Source organism: Amborella trichopoda, chromosome 7, assembly GCF_054954075.1.
Source record: "Amborella trichopoda isolate Santa Cruz 75 chromosome 7, AtrichopodaSantaCruz75HAP2 v2.0, whole genome shotgun sequence".
Lineage (NCBI taxonomy): Eukaryota > Viridiplantae > Streptophyta > Magnoliopsida > Amborellales > Amborellaceae > Amborella > Amborella trichopoda.
Window position 1 is genome coordinate 8,284,686 of NC_142342.1, and position 21,857 is coordinate 8,306,542.

The 21,857-nt window shown below is 31.9% G+C and overlaps 1 long non-coding RNA gene across 1 annotated transcript; it reads left to right on the forward strand.

The window, feature by feature from the left end:
• Positions 1–16,352: 16,352 nt before the first annotated feature.
• On the forward strand, positions 16,353–17,708 carry LOC148781230 (uncharacterized). The gene is made up of 2 exons (XR_016060024.1): positions 16,353–16,444; positions 17,454–17,708. It is a non-coding gene; the product is annotated as an uncharacterized LOC148781230 (long non-coding RNA).
• Positions 17,709–21,857: the final 4,149 nt, after the last annotated feature.

The following is a 21,857-nucleotide window of genomic DNA, read 5'->3' on the forward strand; positions in this document are numbered from 1 at the left end:
TATTTTACAATCATGATTTCTGCATATATGAGGTGGGTATGGCTGAAAAGGCAGTATAATGTTCAACATGGATAAGTTCAATTGTAGGTTCGCTACGTTACAATACAATTCCCTGTATTACAATGAATGGGTTCTCTAGGTTTCCCCAGCTGTTCATTAGCAGATGTCGAGTTGGATTATCAACATAATCATTTGACTTCTAACATTCTGGTTACTGGGCTTGCAGAAGCTGGTAAAACCATAGACGCTCTTTTATTGTTCGATAAAATGGTGGAAAGATATGTCTTTCCAAAAAATATGACTCATACAGTTACCTTTCAGGTTTGTATGAAGGTAGGAAAACTCGTAAACTACTGCATACCATGAGGGAGCTCTTGAACAGCGGTGTTGTTCCTGATATTATAACATATTATGCTCATGAATGACCGGCCGGTAATATTAATGGGAGTTTCATGCTACTAATTACTAAAGGAGCTGCAACATGGAGGCTATTATGAAATGATCAGCCAACAAAACCCAGGTAGGTTGTCAGGCAAAAAAGAGACATTTTTAGATGGTATGTCGCCAGCAATATGGAAAGCCAACAAAGCCTTTATCTTGATTTTCAAAATTTTGTATATTCGAAATATCGTTTTATTGAACAAACCCCTGTTGTCCCAAGAACATGAAGACAAATTCTCTGGAGATTTGACATCTCTGTTTTAAGCCATCCATTCTTATACTATCTCAGAGAGGCAAATGGCCACATTACCCATTCTCCTCTCTCTGTAAACCAATCTTTCGACTTCATCTATTTCTCTAGCTCCGCTCAACACCCTTGTCTGCCTTCCTCCACCACCCCAAGTCTCTCTACATACCTCTTATACCAGAAAAATAGGAGGATAGAGGGGTGCAGCCCCAAATTTGGGAGAAGCATGGAAACGCAGAGAAATACGGGGCTTTGCTGTTTTTATGCTCGTCATTTTCTCCTGTTTTTTCCGTCACCAAACATGGCCTAAAAGTGCCTGAGAAATTTCACACCCTAAGACTTTCCAATTTTGGGTTTGATCCGAGTATGCAAGATCAAAATCATTTTTTTAATTAAAAATTTACAGCTAGTGGATCGAAAAAATGATTCCTAAAATTTCAAATCTCTGGGTGGGTATTTCGCCTGAGGGAGTGGAAGGACTATATAAATGCTAGAGAAGTTTGTAAAGTGAAAATAATGATCTTACAAGTTTTGTGTCGCTGACAAGTTAAAAGAAATAGAAAGGGATGATTACATGAAAATTTATTTTCTTGGGAAAGTGCTGAAAAATTAGTATTTCTACTATTTTGGAGAGCAATTTTTTTTGGGATAGAATTTGCCCTCTTTCTTTTTTAATCACCTTGTTAATCTCTCCTCTCCCTTCCTCTTTTATCTTTCTAGCAACCTTATCTTAATATTTATCTCTCTCTCTCTCTCTTATTTGTGATGTGATCCTTACAAGTAAGGTAAAAGAGGCATCACAAACTTTAATTTTGTATGATGAGGTTATTAAAAAAAAGAGGCAATGAAGTAATTTGGACAATGCAAAAGGGCACAAACGTTTTTATCTTTTAACTTGGGGTGATCTATGAGCTTTTTATTAGCACAGGGGTATTTGGGATAGTAACCTCAGGTGAGATCTTTTTCTTTTTTGTCTTTTTTTTTTCTTGGTTATTTGAATAATCTCTAGTACCATCTAATTGTCTTGAGATGTGCATCTCTCTGCACATAAAAGATACATTCCAACATTCCACTTGCTAATTTTTCTTAAAGGAATCACAACTCTCTATTTTATCTATAATGAATTACATTTATCTGCAATTTCTTTCTTATTGACTTCCTTTATCCCTTATGTTTCTTTAGGAAAAAACTTATATAAGGTGTAAACCTTATACCATTGAAGTAAACCACACCTCAAAAACACATAAAAAAAAGGTTGTTCTAAAGCTGATTTTTATGATATTTTTTATTTTTTATTAGACTTTATTTTTTTAAAAAAAATAGATACTTAAAATTTTAAGTGATTTGGATTTGTAAGAAAAAAATTAAAATTCAAATACAAAATGCAATCATGACTATTGGATCGATCTAGATTCAATCCGGGCAAACTTAAACAATCTAATTAAGGCGTATATTTTTTGCGTGAAAAAAATCCAGTCATGGACATGCTATGTCCATTACGGACTGCCGTGGACATGTTATGTTCGTGATGGTTTTTAATCCATGCTGTCCAAAAAAATCAGTCAGTGCCTAGTTTATGGGCGAAAATATTATATATATATATATATATATATATATATATATATATATATATATATATATATATTAATGATATTATGATACCCTCCCACACTGACCCTCCCACATCCATGTGAGTAGGACCCCAAAAGATCATCATTAAATTTTGACACAGATCTCTAGAAAAGTTATCAAACTCATTCACCCAAATCCCACACCCAAGTGATAATTTTTCTAGAGATATGTGTCGAAATTTAATGGTGATCTTTTGGGGTCCTACTCACATGGGTATGGAAGGGTCTCCTAGTGTCATTACTTATATAAATGAGACTATTTACCTTTGATACAAAGTGGTCACATTAATCTTGACCATTGGATGTGAAAATTGGTGGCTGCAATTATTCCATTAACTAATTTCAAATTTCAAAAGAAATTTTTTCGAACTTTGTGGCACATCCAAGCTATCAAGTTTCACATCAAATGGTTGTAAGGAATTGTGACCACCTTGTAACAAAGCTAAATGGTATATATATATATATATATATATATATATATATATATATATATATATATATATATATATATATATATATATATATATGAAAAAGTTTATATAAGGTTGCAACTTTAAAATGTAGAATTACAGATGTGTCTCAAAAATCCATTAGAAAATATCGTTTTAATGTTGAAAAACCCTTTAATTGATCATCTCGACATCGAGATGTATGAATATGAAAAGAAAGAAGGATTTCGAGTCCTAGAAATAATACATCTTGCAACACATTATCTAGACCGTTTATTTTCAAGATTTTCATATGTTTATAGATATACTTGATTTTAACCATTTTTGGAGTTTTAAAATTTATAATTAGAGATAAAAATAGATTTTAAGATAATCCTAAGAATATTTTACATCAAAATTACATGATAAAATTTGGAGGCACGCTTTAATTGGATTGCAACTTTATAGAAACCACACCCATATATATATATATATATATATATATATATATATATATATATATATATATATATATATATATATACATCTGAACCTGACATAGTTGAATTTCAAATACTTATATTACAAGTAGAAGATGAAGAAGATATCAACAGTGATGCATATATGGAAAAATATTTAGCTGCTAAACTAGAAAGAAAAAAGCAAAAAATAGATATTAATTACATCAAACAAGATTATCTTGCTCCAGAAAATCAACGGATTAGGGAATGGTATTTTAAAACATTCCAACCCAGGTCAATAGAATTATTCCATAAAAAATATAACAAATTCTTGAAAAAAGAAAGAGAAACAAAAGGATTTTTTATATGGTTACAAAAAATATGTACTCAATATAAAATAAACATTCCTCAATTCAATACTATTCAAACAATAGAAGTAAAAACATACATCAGTACGGATGAGACTACTACTGCTAGTACACACCCTCCTGAAAAAAGTATAATATTAAAGGGAGTAATAACCCCTGTAAGCAAAGGAGAACCATCACAATCTCTATATGTTATTATTGCCACACCATATAAAGTTCCACCAAAAGAATTAGGTAAAAAACAAGAACTAGTACCTCACATAGTAGAACAAAACAATTATACAAATTTATATTTACAATATTTAGGAAAACAAGCAGAACGAATAGAAAGATTAGTCACTCCCCAAACTAAAGGACTAACTCCTTCTATTACAAAAGCAGTTTTGTTCAAACCTCCTCCAGAACTTAATAAAAATAAATTTCATATAGGAGAAAATAATAAAACATTAATGGACCAGTTAATATCGAAATTAGCCCAATTAGATATCAGAGGAATACCCTCTCCAAAACTTAGTATTCATACACCAATACCTAGCATTTCTGAACCCTTACTTACTATCCCAGAATCTTCTGATAGAGGAAAAACAAAGATACCAGAGCAGAGGAACCAGTTATATAAGATACTTTACAAAACCAAGAATCTGCTTTTATGGATACTTCACCTATTGATTCAAATATAATAGCATATGATAAAACATAGAAACCAATCACAGCCTTACCATATTATAAGAGACCTACACCTGTTGATGTACAACTCGAAGAAGATGCTATACAACAAGTAGTTTCCTATTCAGGAAGATCAATAGTCAACTGGATAATAGATGATTTATCTGAACTAAAAATATTAGATGTCATGAAACATATGACAATGTTTGCTTCAGCAAATAAAATGGCAGGCAATCCAGACCCCAAAGCAATAGTCAATCGATTCACTGGCTGGTTAAGAGGCTGGTGGGATTTTTATGTTGATGATGAAACAAAAAACAGGATCCTCATCAATACAAGACAATTGACCGCCAAAAATGAACAAAATCAAGAAATAATTTATACGGAAAGTGATGCAGTAAACACCTTAATCTATACTATTACATTACATTTTGTAGGCAGTACAGCCCTATTAGCAGCAAGATCAGAAGATCTGCTGTCCAACCTTCGCTGTCCTACTTTATCCCATTATAAATGGTATAAGGATGTCTTTTTCTCAAGATTACTTATACGAGAAGATTGTCAGTTAGACCATTGGAAAGAAAAATTTATTGCTGGTCTACTATACCTATTTGCAGAAAAAGTCAAAGAGAGATTAAAAAAGAAACATAATGGAGTTATCATATATTCTGCTTATACACTTGGAAAATTATCAGCAGAAATATGTGCTGAAGGCTTAGCTTTATGTACTGATCTCAAACTCAAAAGACAACTTGATAAACAACAAATTACCAAGCGTAAAGAACTTGGTGATTTTTGTGAACAGTTTGGTTATCATTTAGATAGAAAAAACACTAAACCTGAAAAATTATATAAGAAAAAGAAAAAATATAAGAAAGACAAATATAGGTCTGATAGAGTCCAAAAAAAATATAAAAAGTCTAAAAATAAATTTATAAACAAGTTTTCTCCAAATACGAAACATAAAAAGAAACTTCCCGTATGTTATAAATATGGAAAAGTTGGCCATTACAAACATCAATGGAAACTAAAAAAGAAAATAGAAGCATTACACCTAGATGAATCAATCAAATCAAAATTATATAATATAATCAATTATGATACAACCTCCTTAGATTCTACTGAATCACTTATAGAAAATATTCAAGATGACGACCTAATATGGACGGAATCATCTAATTCTTCAGATTCTTCTACTGATACAGAATCATCGCATCAAATGGAAGAATCCAATTGCACTTGTCCTATACCCACACATAATCTTCATATGCTTACTCAAGAAGATAATTTAATATTAGATCTTATAGAAAAAATTTCAGATCGAGAAGAAAAAAGATTTGTGATTACCAAATTTATTACTTTAGCTAAAACAAAAGCAAAAACACCTCCTATTAGTAAAACACCAGATGAATATAATTTTGCTTCTATTATGAAAAGAGTTAGTGAACAACGCCTCACTACACAAAAAGAACCTTCGATTTCAGACCTTAAACATGAAATCAAAGAATTTAAGAAAGAGGTTCATCAATTAAAAAATAGAATTAAAATCTTAGAATTACAAAATTTATCTCACCAAAATTCAGATACAGATGAAATTGAATTCAATCATCTTGTTACCACATATAGTCCTGATTCACCAGAAGATATACCAGACACTTCAGAAGCTAAACCACTTCTGATCACAACTTCTTCTGTAAACTTGATTGATAAAATCATGATTCAAAAATGGTTTGTCCAAGTGATTATTATAGTAAGCTGAAGATTATCGCTTTCAAGCATCAGCTTTAATAGATTCAGGTGCTGACCTTAATTGCATCAATGAAAGATTAGTACCAACAAAATATTTTGACAAAACAACTCAAATCCTCAATACTGCAGATGGCAGTAGACTCCTTATTAATTATAAATTATCAAACGCTTCTGTTTGTAATAATCAACAATGTATCAACACACCATTTATCATGGTCAAAGGACTCAGCCAAGCTGTGATTCTTGGAGTCCCATTTCTTACATTACTATATCCTTTATCAATAGATCAAACAGGAATATCTTCTAATTATCAAAATGTACCAATACATTTTGATTTCATTCATAAACCAAAATTAAAGGAAATCAATAGTGTCAAAAGTCAATTACAAAACAAAGAAAACTTTCTTTGTACTTTAAAACAAGAAATTAAATATAAATATGTGGAAGAACAAATCCAAAATCCTTTGATCCAACAAAAGATTCAATCTATTCAACAACAGATAGAAACCTCTATCTGTAGTGAGCATCCCAATGCTTTTTGGGAAAGGAAAAAACATAATATTAGTCTACCATATGAATCTGGATTTGATGAAAAACAAATCCCTACTAAAGCTCGCCCAATACAAATGAATACTACTTTATTAGACATGTGTAGAAACGAAATAGCTAACCTCTAAGCAAAAAAGCTCATAAGACCTAGCGCATCACCATGGAGTTGTGCAGCTTTCTATGACAATAAAAATGCTGAAAAGGAACGAAGAATTCCAAGTTTAGTCATTAACTATAAACCTCTAAATAACGTTTTACAATGGATTAGATATCCTATTCCCAATAAAAAAGATTTACTAGATCGTGTAGCCAATGCTTGTATATTTTTCAAATTTGACATGAAGTTAGGATACTGGCAAATACAAATTCAAGAAAAAGATAAATATAAAACAACATTTAATATACCCTTTAGACAATACGAATGGAATGTAATGCCATTTGGCCTAAAAAATGCTCCATCAGAATTTCAGAAAATAATGAATGATGTATTCAATGCTTATTATCAATTCATGATAGTTTATATTGATGATGTTCTAATTTTTTCCGAATCCATAAATGAACACATTAAACATATTAATACTTTTATACATGCAGTCCAGAATGCTGGCTTAGTTGTATCCGCAAGAAAGATTACTCTATTCAGAACAACCATTAGATTTTTAGGGCATAATATCCATCATGGCACTATTATTCCTATAGATCGATCCATCTAATTTGTTGATAAATTTCCTGATCAAATACTAGATAAAAAAGAACTTCAAGGGTTCTTAAGATGCTTAAATTATGTTAGTGATTTTTATCCCAATTTTACGCTAGATGCTAAACCTTTACATGATAGATTAAAAAAGAATCCTCCACCTTGGACGAATCTTCATACCAATGCAGTCATAATAATCAAACAAAAAGTCAAAACTCTTGTTTGTCTTTCTCTTCCTCATCTTACTGCTTTCAAAATAATTGAATGTGACGCCTCAGAGTTAGGATTAGGAGGCATCCTCAAACAACGAATAGATGGTCATGAATAACTACTCAGGTATACCTCTAAAGCTTGGAATCCAACCCAACGAAACTATTATATGGTGAAAAAGGAATTACTTGCAATAGTCCATTGCGTCACCAAATTTCAAAGTGATATTATCAATCAACAGTTTCTTATTCGAACTGATTGCAAAGCCGCCAAAGATATTATGCAAAAAGATGTTCAAAACCTTGTTGCCAAACAAATATTTGCTCGTTGGCAAGTTATACTTTCTGCCTTTGATTTTACTATTGAACACCTTCTTGGGTCTTCTAATTCCCTTCCTGATTTTTTAACCCGTGAATTTTTGCAAGGGGCAACACTGACGCCAACGATGATACACCACTTTCACTTGCACTACAGCTCTTTGCAACTAATAATAATAATACTCTGTCTAATCTACTTACTCTCATGGGCTCTCATAGCAATTCCTCTCGTAATGAGAAACGCCCTTTGACAATAATACCATTTGAAGGTGAGAACCCGCCTTTGGCAACCCTTTCACCTTCCCCTTCTCCTGTTCACTAAAACACTTATCCAGACACAAATACATCCACTCCCGCCTATACTCCAGCTCAATCAAAACCAACTCAAAGGCTTAATGTTCCTCGATCTGCATATATTGAACGAGCATATCTTATGGATATTACAATAGATGACCACCATATTAGTATGGACCCTATCAAACTTGCTCCATTATACCTTATTAACCATTTGAATCCAACCAATGGAGTCAAAACTCGTGAGTATTATGAAGCCATTCTTATGGAAATAGGATCCATCTCTGTTGTCCATTACTACCATCAATGTGCCAGAGTCATTGCATATTAAAAAATACAGATCAAGAAATTGCTTTCCTATGATGAGTGGGGTTGCAATCCTGCTCAAGGCAAAAAATTACATAATCCTGATTTTTTATATAAATATTACAAGTATGCCGAGTACATAGAGGCATGGCATAAAATGTTTTATTACCAAAATCCAAACAACACTCATAGTTGGTATATTCAGTTTCGCCTACCTATTTTCGAAAGATTCCCCAATTGATTTAAAAATTGGTTTTTAGTTTGGGGATCAACTACTGCAATTTTACCTCCTGCTTTCCAAAAAGTGCAGGAACAATTTGTTATATTCAATAATAGTGATGATAATACAGACAATCACCTATACTTTGTTGCACTATACCAACTCCCATGGATTATGAAATGGGAATACTCAATCTCTGTCAATAATACAGCCGACCATGCTTATATCCCACGCTTGGGAAAAACCATTTCAGTAAAATGGTGGGACATCTTTAATATGGATCCCACAACCATAGTTCCCAAACGCATACCTCCACAAAAACCCATATATAATTCAAGGCCAAGTGAGTATAATACAACCAATACTTCCTTTGATTTCCCCACCTATTTGAGAAATATGCTATAAATAAACCCGAATGCTTCCAAAGAAACCTTAGAATAACAAATGAAGGAAATCTTTGCAGAAGCAGGAAGAAAGCCGGTCTCATCAGATGAGACCGTACAGTCATCACTAGCTCACAACAATAGATACTTTTCCCTAGACGAAACAGACCCTGAAGAAGATGATGATCCAGACGAATTCAGTCAACGACCATGACTCATTACTACCACTCACTCATATTACTGTATCAAGATGCTCTCCACCGACATACGACAAACCAAGACTATGCCAAGATGCTCCTCACCGACACAAACGACAAACGATTACTATTGCAGGATACCATCACTGTGTGCACCGACATAAAAGACAAAGTTGTACTGTTCGCATCGACATAAAAGACAAAGTTGCATACTATTCACTGATGCCTTTTTGTCCATTACCTCCGACAAAGACAAAAGACTTTTTGCTTTTTCTTTTCCATTTTGTTTTCTTCCGTAGACAGCATCTTCTTTATGTCTTGTCTTCTTTTTGCTTTTAACCTTATTTATTTTTGCTTCCTTCGGAATGAAGCAATCTCCTCTCGCCTCGCCTATATAAGGTCTTCCCCTCACTCAGATCAACCAGGTCACTCAGGAGCTCTTCCTCCGACGCTCTCCTCTCATCTCTTCTCTGCATTTCTCTCATCCCTTCTCTACACTTCTCCCATTTCTTCTCTCTCTCTCAGAAGATACTCTTCTGCCTTCTACCTGCTCCATTTACTGCAACAGCTATCCTGACCTCATAGCTCATGAATACCAGGTCACATAATTCACCTTAATTTCCTGGTTCTATCTTTTCCTCATTTTCAATATTCTTAGCATGTGTGATTGTAATCTTCGCTCTCTCCCTTCATATTGCCCTCAACATTGGAAACTCTTTTCCAGTTATTGCATATGTAAACAGTAAGTTTGCTTTTTGTATACAGTCTGTTACTTTTACAGTTATTCTGTTTTACAGTTTGTTAATTGTAAATTTCCAGTTTGTATAAGATCTCTTACAATTTCCTTTTCGATGTATCTGTACAAATTTATAAAAAAGTTTTTATAAGAATATGATGTAATGTCATGCAATTCAAAATAATATTTAGTATCAAAATAGGCAATCACAACCACACACAGTGGCTAGTAATTGACATATCAGTTTTACCCTTCCTTTGCATACTCTTATTATGTCTAAATTATTATAAAATTTTACAAGAAATAATCAAATATAATAGCTTGATATTTACATACTTATTGTAAACAATATCACAAGTTTTCACTGTAGATCCAGACGCGTTATATATATATATATATATATATATATATATATATATATATATATAAGTCGAAAAGAAATAGCAGAACTCCTACAGAAAAAGCTCATACGACCAAGTTCTTCACCTTAGAGTTGTGCAGCTTTTTATGTTAATAAAAATGCTGAAAAAGAAAGAGGAGTTCCTCGACTGGTTATCAATTATAAACCATTAAATAAAGTTTTAAAATGGATAAGATATCCAATTCCAAATAAAAAGGATTTATTAGATAGAGTTGCTCAAGCATGCATATTTTCAAAATTTGATATGAAATCAGAATACTGACAAATCCAGATCCAAGAACAAGATAAATATATTTCAGTATAAGAACTATCTGATCCTATAAGATCAAGATCATTACTATCTATTTCTTCTGTATAAGATCCACTAGAAGTAGAGGAGGAAGAATCATATGATATTATATTTTTTAATTTTGATTTGGTTGTATCATCTAGATTCAATGAGTCTATTTTCTTCTTTAATTTACATTGGTGTTTATAATGTCCTATTTTACCACACTTATAGCATACTGGGAGTTTTTTCCTTTTCTTTGTATTTGGAGAAAATTTATTAATTAATTTTCTCTTGGTCTTTTTATAATATTCTTGATCCTTATTCTTCTTTTTGGTTTTAATATATTTTTCTTTTTTGTATTTTTTCTTCTTCTTTTTTACGTAATCAGGCATATTTTTTCTATCTAAGTAATAGCCAAATTGCTCACAGAAATCTCCAAGTTCTTTTTTCTTGGTGAACTTTTGTTTTATTGGCCCTTCAATAGTCTCTATTGGATCAATAGTTTCTATTGGATTATCGGTTATTAAGTCATTGAATTCTATTTCATCTGTCTCAGAATCTTGTTGAGACATTTGTTGTAATTCCAATATTTGAATTCTTCCTTTTAATTGTACTATTTCGGTTTTTATTTCTTTAATCTCTTTTTTGAGATCAGAGATTGTAGGCTCTTTTTGAGAAGTGTGTTGATCACTTACTCTTTTGATAATAGCAGAGAAATTATATTCATCTGGATTTTTGATGATAGGTAATGATTTTGATTTATTTTTTGTAATATTGATAAATTGGGTAATGATAGCTCTTTTTTCATCAGGATCAGTTATTTTATCTATAATATCTAGAATAAAATTATCTTTCTGTGTAAGGGTATGAACATTATGTTGAGGTAATGGACAACAACAGTTATATATATATATATATATATATATATATATATATATATATATATATATATATATATGGGTGAGGTTTGTATAAGGTTGCCTCCTTATACTATAGAAGAAAGGTACACCTATAAAATTTACTTGGAGATGTTGTTTCGATGTCGAAAACTTTGTGATGACATCAAAATCTATTTTCATCCTCAAGTATAAGTTTTAAGATTTAAAAAATGGTACAGATCGAGCAGATCAAGAATCACTTAAAAATCATGAATATAGACTTTCCAAATAACTTGTTATAAGATGCATTATTTTTGGACTTGAAATTCTTTTTTCTTCATGTCCATTCATCTCGAGGTCGAGATGGTCAATTGGAGAGTTCTCCAATGCCGAAACACTCTCCATTATCAGATTTTTGATGTGCACCTTACTACAATAATATAAGGTTTCAACCTTATATATATATATATATATATATATATATATAAATCTAAAACTAAAGATTCATATAAAAAGTCCAAAATAAAATTAATCAATAAATTTTCCCCCAATACGAAGAAGAAAAGAAAACTACATGTATGCTATAAGTGTGGCAAAGTAGGACATTATAAACACCAATGTAAATTAGAAAAGAAAATAGAATCATTACACCTAGAAGAAGCAATAAAAGAAAAATTACATAATATAATCAATTATGATTCTTCATCTTCTACTTCTACTGATTCCCATATAGATCAAATCCAAGATGATGATCTGATATGGACAGAGTCATCTGACTCTTCCAATACTTCTGATACAGACTCTTCTTTGTCAATACAAGATAATGATTGTAGCTGTCCTATACCTACACATAATGTTCACACACTCACACAAGAAGATAATTTCATATTAGACATTATTGACAAGATTTCTGATCCGAATGAAAAGAGATCTGTCATTACTCAATTTATTTTATTAACAAAAAATAAGGCAAAATCACTTCCAATCAATAATAAATCGGAAGAACACAATTTTGCCTCAATAATGAAAAGAGTAAGTCAACAACATAGTTCTCAACAAAAAGAACCTTTGATTTCTGTCATTACTCAATTTATTTCATTAACAAAAAATAAGGCAAAATCACTTCCAATCAATAGCATTAAACACATCATTCATTATTTTTTGAAATTCTGATGGAGCATTTTTTAATCCAAAAGGCATTACATTCCATTCATATTGGCCAAATGGTACATTGAATGCCGTTTTATATCTATCTTGTTCCTGAATTTGTATTTGCCAATATCCTGATTTCATATCAAATTTGGAAAAGATACAAGCTTGAGCAGTTCTATCTAATAAATCTGTTTTATTAGGAATAGGATATCTAATCCATTTTAAAACTTTATTTAAAGGTTTATAATTGATAACCAATCTAGGAACTCCTCGTTCCTTCTCTGCATTCTTATTGACATAAAAAGCTGCACAGCTCCAAGGAGAGGAGCTTGGTCGTATTAACTTTTTATTTTGAAGTTTATTAATCTCTTTGCGACACATTTCTAATAGAATAGTATTCATTTGTATTGGTCTAGCTTTAGTAGGTATTTGTTTTTCATCAAATCCTTTTTCGTAGGGAAGCCTAATGCTATGCTTTTTTCTTTCCCAAAAAGTATTAGGATGTTCGCTACAAATAGATGTTTCTATTTGTTGCTGTATTGTTTTAATTTTTTGTTGAATTAAAGGAGTATTGATTTGTTCTTCAATATATTTATATTTAATTTTTTTTTTAAGAGTACAAAGAAATTTTTCTTTATTATGTAATTGATCTTTTACATTATTGATTTCCTTTAACTTTGGTTTATGGATGAAATCAAAATGTATTGGTTCATTTTGATACTTTGACGATATTCCTGTGTGGTCTATTGATAAAGGATGTAAAAGGGTAAGGAATGGTGCTCTAAGTATTACTGCTTGGCTCAATCCTTTTACCATTATAAATGGTGTATGGATACATTGATGATATTATTACAAACAGAAGCATTGGATAATTTATAGTTGATAAACAACCTACTTCCATCTGCAGTATTAAGTATTTGGGTAGTTTTATCAAAATATTTAGAAGGGACTAATCCTTCGTTTATGCAATTAAGATCAGCTCTTGAATCTATGAGGGCTGAAGTTTCAAAACTATAGTCTTTTGCAACAATTATTTTGATTTGAACAAACCATTTTTGAATCATTATTTTGTCTATTAGGTTGACAGAGGGAAGTGGTATTACTTGTGTTTTGGCTTCTTGAACTTCTGAAGATTCTGGAATACTTGATGAGAAGCCTGTCCCATAGGTCATAAATTGATCGAAGTCTATTTCATCAGTATCTGAATTTGGTTGAGATAACTTTTGTAATTCCAAAGTTCTAATTCTATGTTTTAATTGAGATACTTCTTTCTTAATTTCTTTGATTTCTTGTTTGAGGTCAGAAATCGAAAGTTCTTTTTGTTGAGAACTATGTTGTTGACTTACTCTTTTCATTATTGAGGCGAAATTGTGTTCTTCCGATTTATTGTTGATTGGAAGTGATTTTGCCTTATTTTTTATTAAAAAAATAAATTGAGTAATGACAGATCTCTTTTCATTCGGATCAGAAATCTTGTCAATAATGTCTAATATGAAATTATCTTCTTGTGTGAGTGTATGAACACTATGTGTAGGTATAGGACAGCTACAATCATTATCTTGTATTGACATAGAAGAGTCTATATCAGAAGTATTGAAAGAGTCAGATGACTCTATCCATATCAGATCATCATCTTGGATTTGATCTATATGAGAATCAGTAGAAGTAGAAGATGAAGAATCATAATTGATTATATTAAATAATTTTGCTTTTATTGCTTCTTCTAGGTGTAATGATTCTATTTTCTTTTTTAATTTACATTGGTGTTTATAATGTCCTACTTTGCCACACTTATAGCATACAGGTAATTTTCTTTTCTTCTTCGTATTGGGGGAAAATTTATTGATTAATTTTGTTTTGGACTTTTTATATGAATCTTTAGTTTTAGATTTATATTTGTCTTTTTTGTATTTTTTGTATTTTTTCTTTTTCTTATACAATTTTTCTGGCATATTTTTTCTATCAAGGTAATATCCAAATTGTTCACAAAAGTCACCAAGTTCTTTCCTTTTAGTGATCTTTTGTTTATCTAATTGTCTTTTGAGCTTCATATCAGTGCATAAGGCTAAGCCTTCAGCACATATTTTTGCGGAGAGTTCTCCGAGTGTATAAGCTGAATATATAATGATTCCATTATTTTTCTTTCGCAGTCTTTTTTTGACTTTTTTTGCGAAGAGATATGGTAATCCTGATATGAATTTCTCTTTCCAATGATCTAATTGACAATCTTCTCTTATTAATAATCTTGAGAAAAATACATCTTTATACTATTTGTAATGGGATAATGTAGGACAGCGTAGGTTAGAGAGCAGATCCTCTGCTCTTGCTGCTAGCAGTGATGTACTGCCTACAAAGTGAAGTGTAATGGTATATATGATAGTATTTACTGCATCACTTTCAGTGTATATTATTTCTTGATTTTGTTCATTTCTGGCGGTTCATTGCCTTGTATTGGTTAGGATTCTATTTTTGGTGTCATCATCAACATAAAAATCCCACCAGCCTCTTAACCAGTCAATAAAACCATTAACTATTGCTTTGGCAACTTCTTGATCTGGGTTGCCTGCCATTTTATTTGCAGATGCAAACATTGTCATGTGTCTCATGACATCTAATATTTTTAAGTCTGATAAACCATCTATTGACCAATTAACTATTGATCTTCCTGAATAGGATATGACTTGTTGTATTGGATCCTCTTCTAATTGAATATCCACAGGAGTTGGCCTCTTGTGATATGGTAAAGCTGTTATTGGTTTCCAATTTTTTTCATAAGCTATTCTATTTAAATCAATAGGTGTAGTATCCATGAAAGCATTTTCTTGGTTTTCTATTGTATCTTCAATTTTTGGTTCTATTTCTTGGAGCATCATAGTGTCATGCTCTGGAATTTTAACCTTTCCTTTGAGGATTCAGGTAGCGGACTAGATATAACAGGTGTAATTGGTTTAGGAATACTAATTTGAGGAGAAGGTATTCCTTTTATATCAAGTTGTGATAATTTTGCTATTAATTGATCCATCAGGGATTTATTATTATCTCCTAGATGGAATTTGTTTTTATTTAATTCTGGAGGTGGTTTAAACAAAACTGCTTTAGGAATAGGAGTAGGAATAGTCGGGGTTTTGTCTATAGAAACTAACTTTTCTATTCTTTCTGCCTGTTTTCCTAAAGATTGCATATACAGATTTGTATAATTATTTTGTTCTACTATATGAGGTATTAATTCCTGTTTCTTACCAAGTTCTTTAGGTAAGATTTTATATGGAGTAGCAATTATATCATACATTGATTGAGGTTGTGGTGGTTCATCCTTTGATGGGATGACTGCCTTGAGTATTATGCTTTTTGCAGGTGGATGTGTACTAGCAGTTATAGTACCATCAGTACTGAGATAGGTTTTTTCTTCTAATGTTTGGAGTTTATCAAATGAAGGGATATGGAGTTTATGTTGATAATTGCTTATCAACCATTGAAAATATCCTTCTGTTTCCTTTTCTTTTTTAAGAAATTTATTATATTTAGCCTGTAATATTTCTCTTAATTGTAATGGTACTTTTGTAAGATACCATTGTCTTATTTGTTTATTTTCGTCTGACATATAATCTTGTTTGATATAATTATGATCAATCTTCTTTTTTTTTCTTTCTATTTTAGCTGTTAAGTAAGCTGCTATATATTCATCTGAATATTGATCATATTGATCATCTATTTCTTCTTCTATTTGTAGGGTTAATATTTGAAATTCCTCTAGGTTGGGTTCAGGAGCAGATACTGGAATATATGTAGATTCAGTATATGTGGGAAGAATAATATTATCAGGTGTTCTTCTTGTTCCTAAGAATTGAAATTCTGACTGAGGATTTGTATCGGAAATAGATTGAGAAGAATGTGGAAGTATAATAACATTAGAAGATGTTGAACAAGATTTTCTGTTAGGAATTATTTTATTTTTATTCTTTTTTCTATGAACATCTATGTCATCTTGTGATTGATTTGGAAATTTTATTTCTATATTTCCATCAGGGTGTTCAATGATTTGATTTGGAACATTATTTTTTGGTACTTCTTGGGGCTGATTTGTATGTTGTAATGCCCAAGATTGTGGTAATATAATATCTGACCATTTAATTGTTCTAGGAACAATTGTATGAGATTTTTCCATATTTGTTTGGAATAATATGGTTTGATCTTTTGGATCCATTCGTATAATATTTGGACATAAGGTATTCATAACTTTATAATATATTCTATATACTATGGCCAAATTTTGGGAACCATGTATCATATGGAATCCATGTGTTTTCAAATTAATTGATAGTATATCTAATATATATGGATCTGTTAAAGAAACTGAAAAATTTGGAAAACAATTGAAATATATCGGTCCACTACAAAGGCTGGATTCAACCATGCCAAGTAGTGAATCTGTGAAATTATAGTGTCTTGTATCTCTTAGGCATACAAGCACAGAGGTGTTTAACCTAGGTCGGGTTAAGGGTTTCACTGCTATTTGGATTAATCCAATGTGTAAATATTTGTATTTATTTTCTATATGTTTTTCAATAACTTTTTTCGATAGTAGTTGAAAGTTTTCTTGATTTTGCGTTACAGATAAACTTTCTTCTACTGTTTTGATGGCATAACCCATCTTTAATTTGAATGATCTTTTATTATAAATGTCATTAATTGGTACTTTGAGAATATTCCAATTTTGAATATGATCTTTAATATCATTGATTATAATTTGTTCCTTATTTTTTACTCTAAGTGTTTGAGATGAAGTTGTACTATTACTTTTAAGATTCCTAATTAAATTTGCTATCCGTAGGTTGCGGATAATGACAACTCAAGACAATCAAGGATCCAGCGTTTTCCCTAAGCGGCTCTTCCTGGCCTTGGCGATACTTTGCAATAGATTCCTTTTGTCTCGTGTCTTAACTCTCGGACCAACTTTCTTGGTGGTAAATTTAAGTAGGTTTCCCTAGTAAGAGTCTAACTTAAACTCTCACGGCTTAGTGAACTATTCAGGACGTGTAACAATTTTACTGTTCATGTACTGTATAAACAGTTTCCTGTTTGCACAGTTGTTACTGTTTGGCTCTGATACCACAAACGTCCAGGATCTACAGTCCGATCCTATTTATAGTATTAAGGTAATAATTGAATAAGTAGTCTTATGAAAAGATTTTTTAAAGTAAATATGTAAATATCAAACTATTATATTTAATTAATTCATGTAAAATCCTATAATAATTTAGGATGAACAGTAATATGCAGATAAGCGGAATAATAGAGACATCTATAACAAACCATTGAGCATAATTTAAATTGCCAACTTTTATACTGAATAATATCTTAAATTGCATAATTCATGTCAAACATATCAAACTTTCATATATGAAATTCTTGTAGCACACTAGAAGACTCACATGTTCAATTAACTATTACAAACAACTCACTGTTTATACAAACTATTGAACAGAAAGCAGAAACAGAAAAACAAAGAGGCAAAAATCAAAATAACTTACTGGGTGCATATACAGTAACTGGAAAATAACTTCCAGTGGTGAGGACAGTATGAAGGTAAAGAAGTAATATTGCAATCACACATAGTATGAGAGAAAAAGTATTTGAAGTTAAGAGGTCAGGATAGCTTTCTGAAATTGAAACAATGAAGAGAGAGAGGTATAGCAAAACCTGTTACTAGGAAAGAAGACAACAATTCTGAAAAGATGAGGGAAGGTGCTATCTGAGACCTGGTGACGACTTCTGAAGGATGGTAGAAGAGTAGAACTTAAGAAGAGAAAAGAAGGGGAGACTTTAACAAAGAGAGAGAACAGAGAGGAAGAAGAGAGAACTCAGACTGACTTCTGAGCACCCTTGGGAACGATCTGGGAGCGGCTTGGGAGCGATCTCGGAGCGACTTATGGGAGCGACCTGCTTTGATAAGCAAGAGGAGGTCCTCTTATATAGGGAGGCTTCCTTCGTCTCGAAGCAAAGGAGAAGAGACGTAAAGGTAAAGCAAAAGGAGACTAGACGTAAAGGTGAGTGATGCGACATAAAGGAATAAAACAAAAATAAAAATGACAAAAAGGGATGCTTTTAAAAGCATCTGCTACAGTTATTTTTTGTTTTTTCTGCTAATGGCCATAGTGAAAGCATCTTGCACAGTGCTTTTCTTGTCTTGTTGTGTCGGTGCCACAGTGCTTTTCTTGTCGCAGAATCTCTATACAGTGTTTTGTCGGTGGAATATTGGTGATGAGATTGGAAGAGAATCTTCTTTTGTTGGTATTCGTCGGTGGTACTATTGACAGCATTGGTGGTAATCTTGACATCATTGGTGGTGATATTGACAGCATTGGTGATTGAGTATTGCAGGAATATTCTTTATGGTCTCTGACTGAATTCATCCGGATCATCTTCTTCGGGATCAGTTTCTTCTTCCGGATCTTCCATTGAGAGATTGAGATATTGATTGGTATGTAAGGGAGATGATTGTACTGTTTCTTCAGAGGAGACTGGCTTTCTCCCTGCTTCGACAAATATTTCTTTCATCTGTTTTTCTAATGTCTCTTTGGAGGCATTAGGGTTTGATTGAAGCATATTTCTTAGGTATGTGGGAAAGTCAAAGGAAGTATTGGCTGTATTCTGGCTTTGTGGTTTTTCAAGGGTTTTCTGGGGTATTCTTTTTGGAGTTAGTGATGTTGGGTCCATATTGAATATGTCCCACCACTTAACAAAAATGGTCTTTCCAAGTCTAGGGATATATGAGTAATCAGAGGTGGTATCAGGGGAGATGGAATACTCCCATTTCATTATCCAGGGTATTTGGTATAGGGCCATGAAATACAGGTGAATGTCTATGGTATTATCACTCTGGTTGTATTCTTGAAACTTTTCCTGCACTATTTTGAAAGCAGGAGGTAAAATTTGAGAAGTTGAACCCCACACAAAAAACCAGTTTTTAAACCAAGTGGGGAATCTTTCGAAAACAGGTAATCTAAATTGGATATACCAACTATGAGTATTATTGGGATTTTGATAATAAAAAAATTCATGCCATGCCTCAATGTATTCGGCATACTTGAAATATTTGTATGAAAAATCTGGGTTATGAAGTTTTTTCCCATGTGCGGGATTGCAACCCCACTCTTCATAGGAAAGTAGATTTTTAATTTGGACCTTAGAATATGCAATGGTCCTTGTATTCTGTTGGTAGTAATAGACAACAGATATGGATCCTGTTTCCATTAGTATTGCTTCAAAATATTCTCTTGTTTTAACCCCATTGGAAGGGTTAAGATGATTGAGTAGGTAAAGAGGAGCAAGTTTTATGGGCTCAGTATTTATATGTTTCTCATCGATAGTGATATCCATGAGATAGGCTCTTTCAATATAAGGAGATCTGGGTATATTGGTTTGAGAAGCAGATTTGTTTTGTGCTGGAGAATATATGGGTTTTGAAGCTGTAGCTTCAGGATAGGTAATTTGATGGACATGAAAATGAGAAGGTGAACGGATTGCCAAAGGCTGTTGTTCCCCTTCATATGGTATTATTTTACTGATCATGGGTTGTTTGTCTCGACGAGGAGTACCTCGAGAACCCATATTAGTAGGTGAAAGTAAAGGTAAAATATTATTATTCTTATTCTCCTCGAACAATTGCAATGCAAGAGATAAGGGCTGTTCGTCGTTAGAGTCAGTGTTGCCCCCCCTGCAAAAATTCACGGGTTAAAAAGTCAGGCAAAGAATTTGAAGACCCGAGAAGATGTTCGATTGTAAAATCAAAGGCATAAAGTATGCCCTGCCAGCGAGCAAATATTTGTTTAGAAATCAAATTTTGGACATCTTTTTACAGAATATCTTTGGCTGCTTTGCAGTCTGTTCGTATAAGAAATTGTTGATTAAGAACATCACTTTGGAATTTGGAAACACAATGAACAATGGCTAATAACTCTTTTTTGACCATTGAATAATTCTTTTGTGTGGAATTCCAAGCTTTGGAAGTGTATCGGAGTAATTGTTCTTGATTATCTATTATTTGTTTAAGAATGCCCCCTAAGCCTATATTTGAGGCGTCACATTCTATAATTTTGAAAGCAGTAGGATGAGGAAGAGAAAGACATTCAAGAGTCTTTACCTTGCGTTTGATTACTTGTACTGCTTGAGTATGAATATTGGTCCATGGTGGAGGATTCTTTTTGAGTCTATCATATAAAAGCTTGGAATCGATAGCAAGATTAGGATAAAAATCACTAACATAATTTAAACAACCTAGGAACCTTTGCAGTTCCTTTTTATCCAGTATTTGATTAGGGAATTTATCAGCAAATTGTATGGATCTATCAATAGGAATAATTGTGCCATGATGAATCGTATGGCCAAGAAATCTAATATTGGTTTGGAATAAAGTAATCTTTTTTGCAAACTACCAATCCAGCATTTTTAGCTGCATATATAAAAGTATTAATGTGTTTAATATGTTGATCTATGGAGTCGGAGAATATTAAAACATCGTCTATATAGACTATCATGAATTGGTGATAAGCATTAAACACATCATTCATTATTTTTTGAAATTCTGATGGAGCATTTTTTAATCCAAAAGGCATTACATTCCATTTATATTGGCCAAATGGTACATTGAATGCCGTTTTATATCGATCTTGTTCTTGAATTTGTATTTGCCAATATCCTGATTTCATATCAAATTTGGAAAAGATACAAGCTTGAGCAGTTCTATCTAATAAATCTTTTTTATTAGGAATAGGATATCTAATCCATTTTAAAACTTTATTTAAAGGTTTATAATTGATAACCAATATAGGAACTCCTCGTTCCTTCTCTGCATTCTTATTGACATAAAAAGCTGCACAGCTCCAAGGTGAGGAGCTTGGTCGTATTAACTTTTTATTTTGAAGTTCATTAATCTCTTTGCGACACATTTCTAATAGAATAGTATTCATTTGTATTGGTCTAGCTTTAGTAGGTATTTGTTTTTCATCAAATCCTTTTTCGTAGGGAAGACTAATGTTATGCTTTTTTCTTTCCCAAAAAGTATTAGGATGTTCGCTACAAATAGATGTTTCTATTTGTTGCTGTATTGTTTTAATTTTTTGTTGAATTAAAGGAGTATTGATTTGTTCTTCAATATATTTATATTTAATTTCTTGTTTAAGAGTACAAAGAAATTTTTCTTTATTATGTAATTGATCTTTTACATTATTGATTT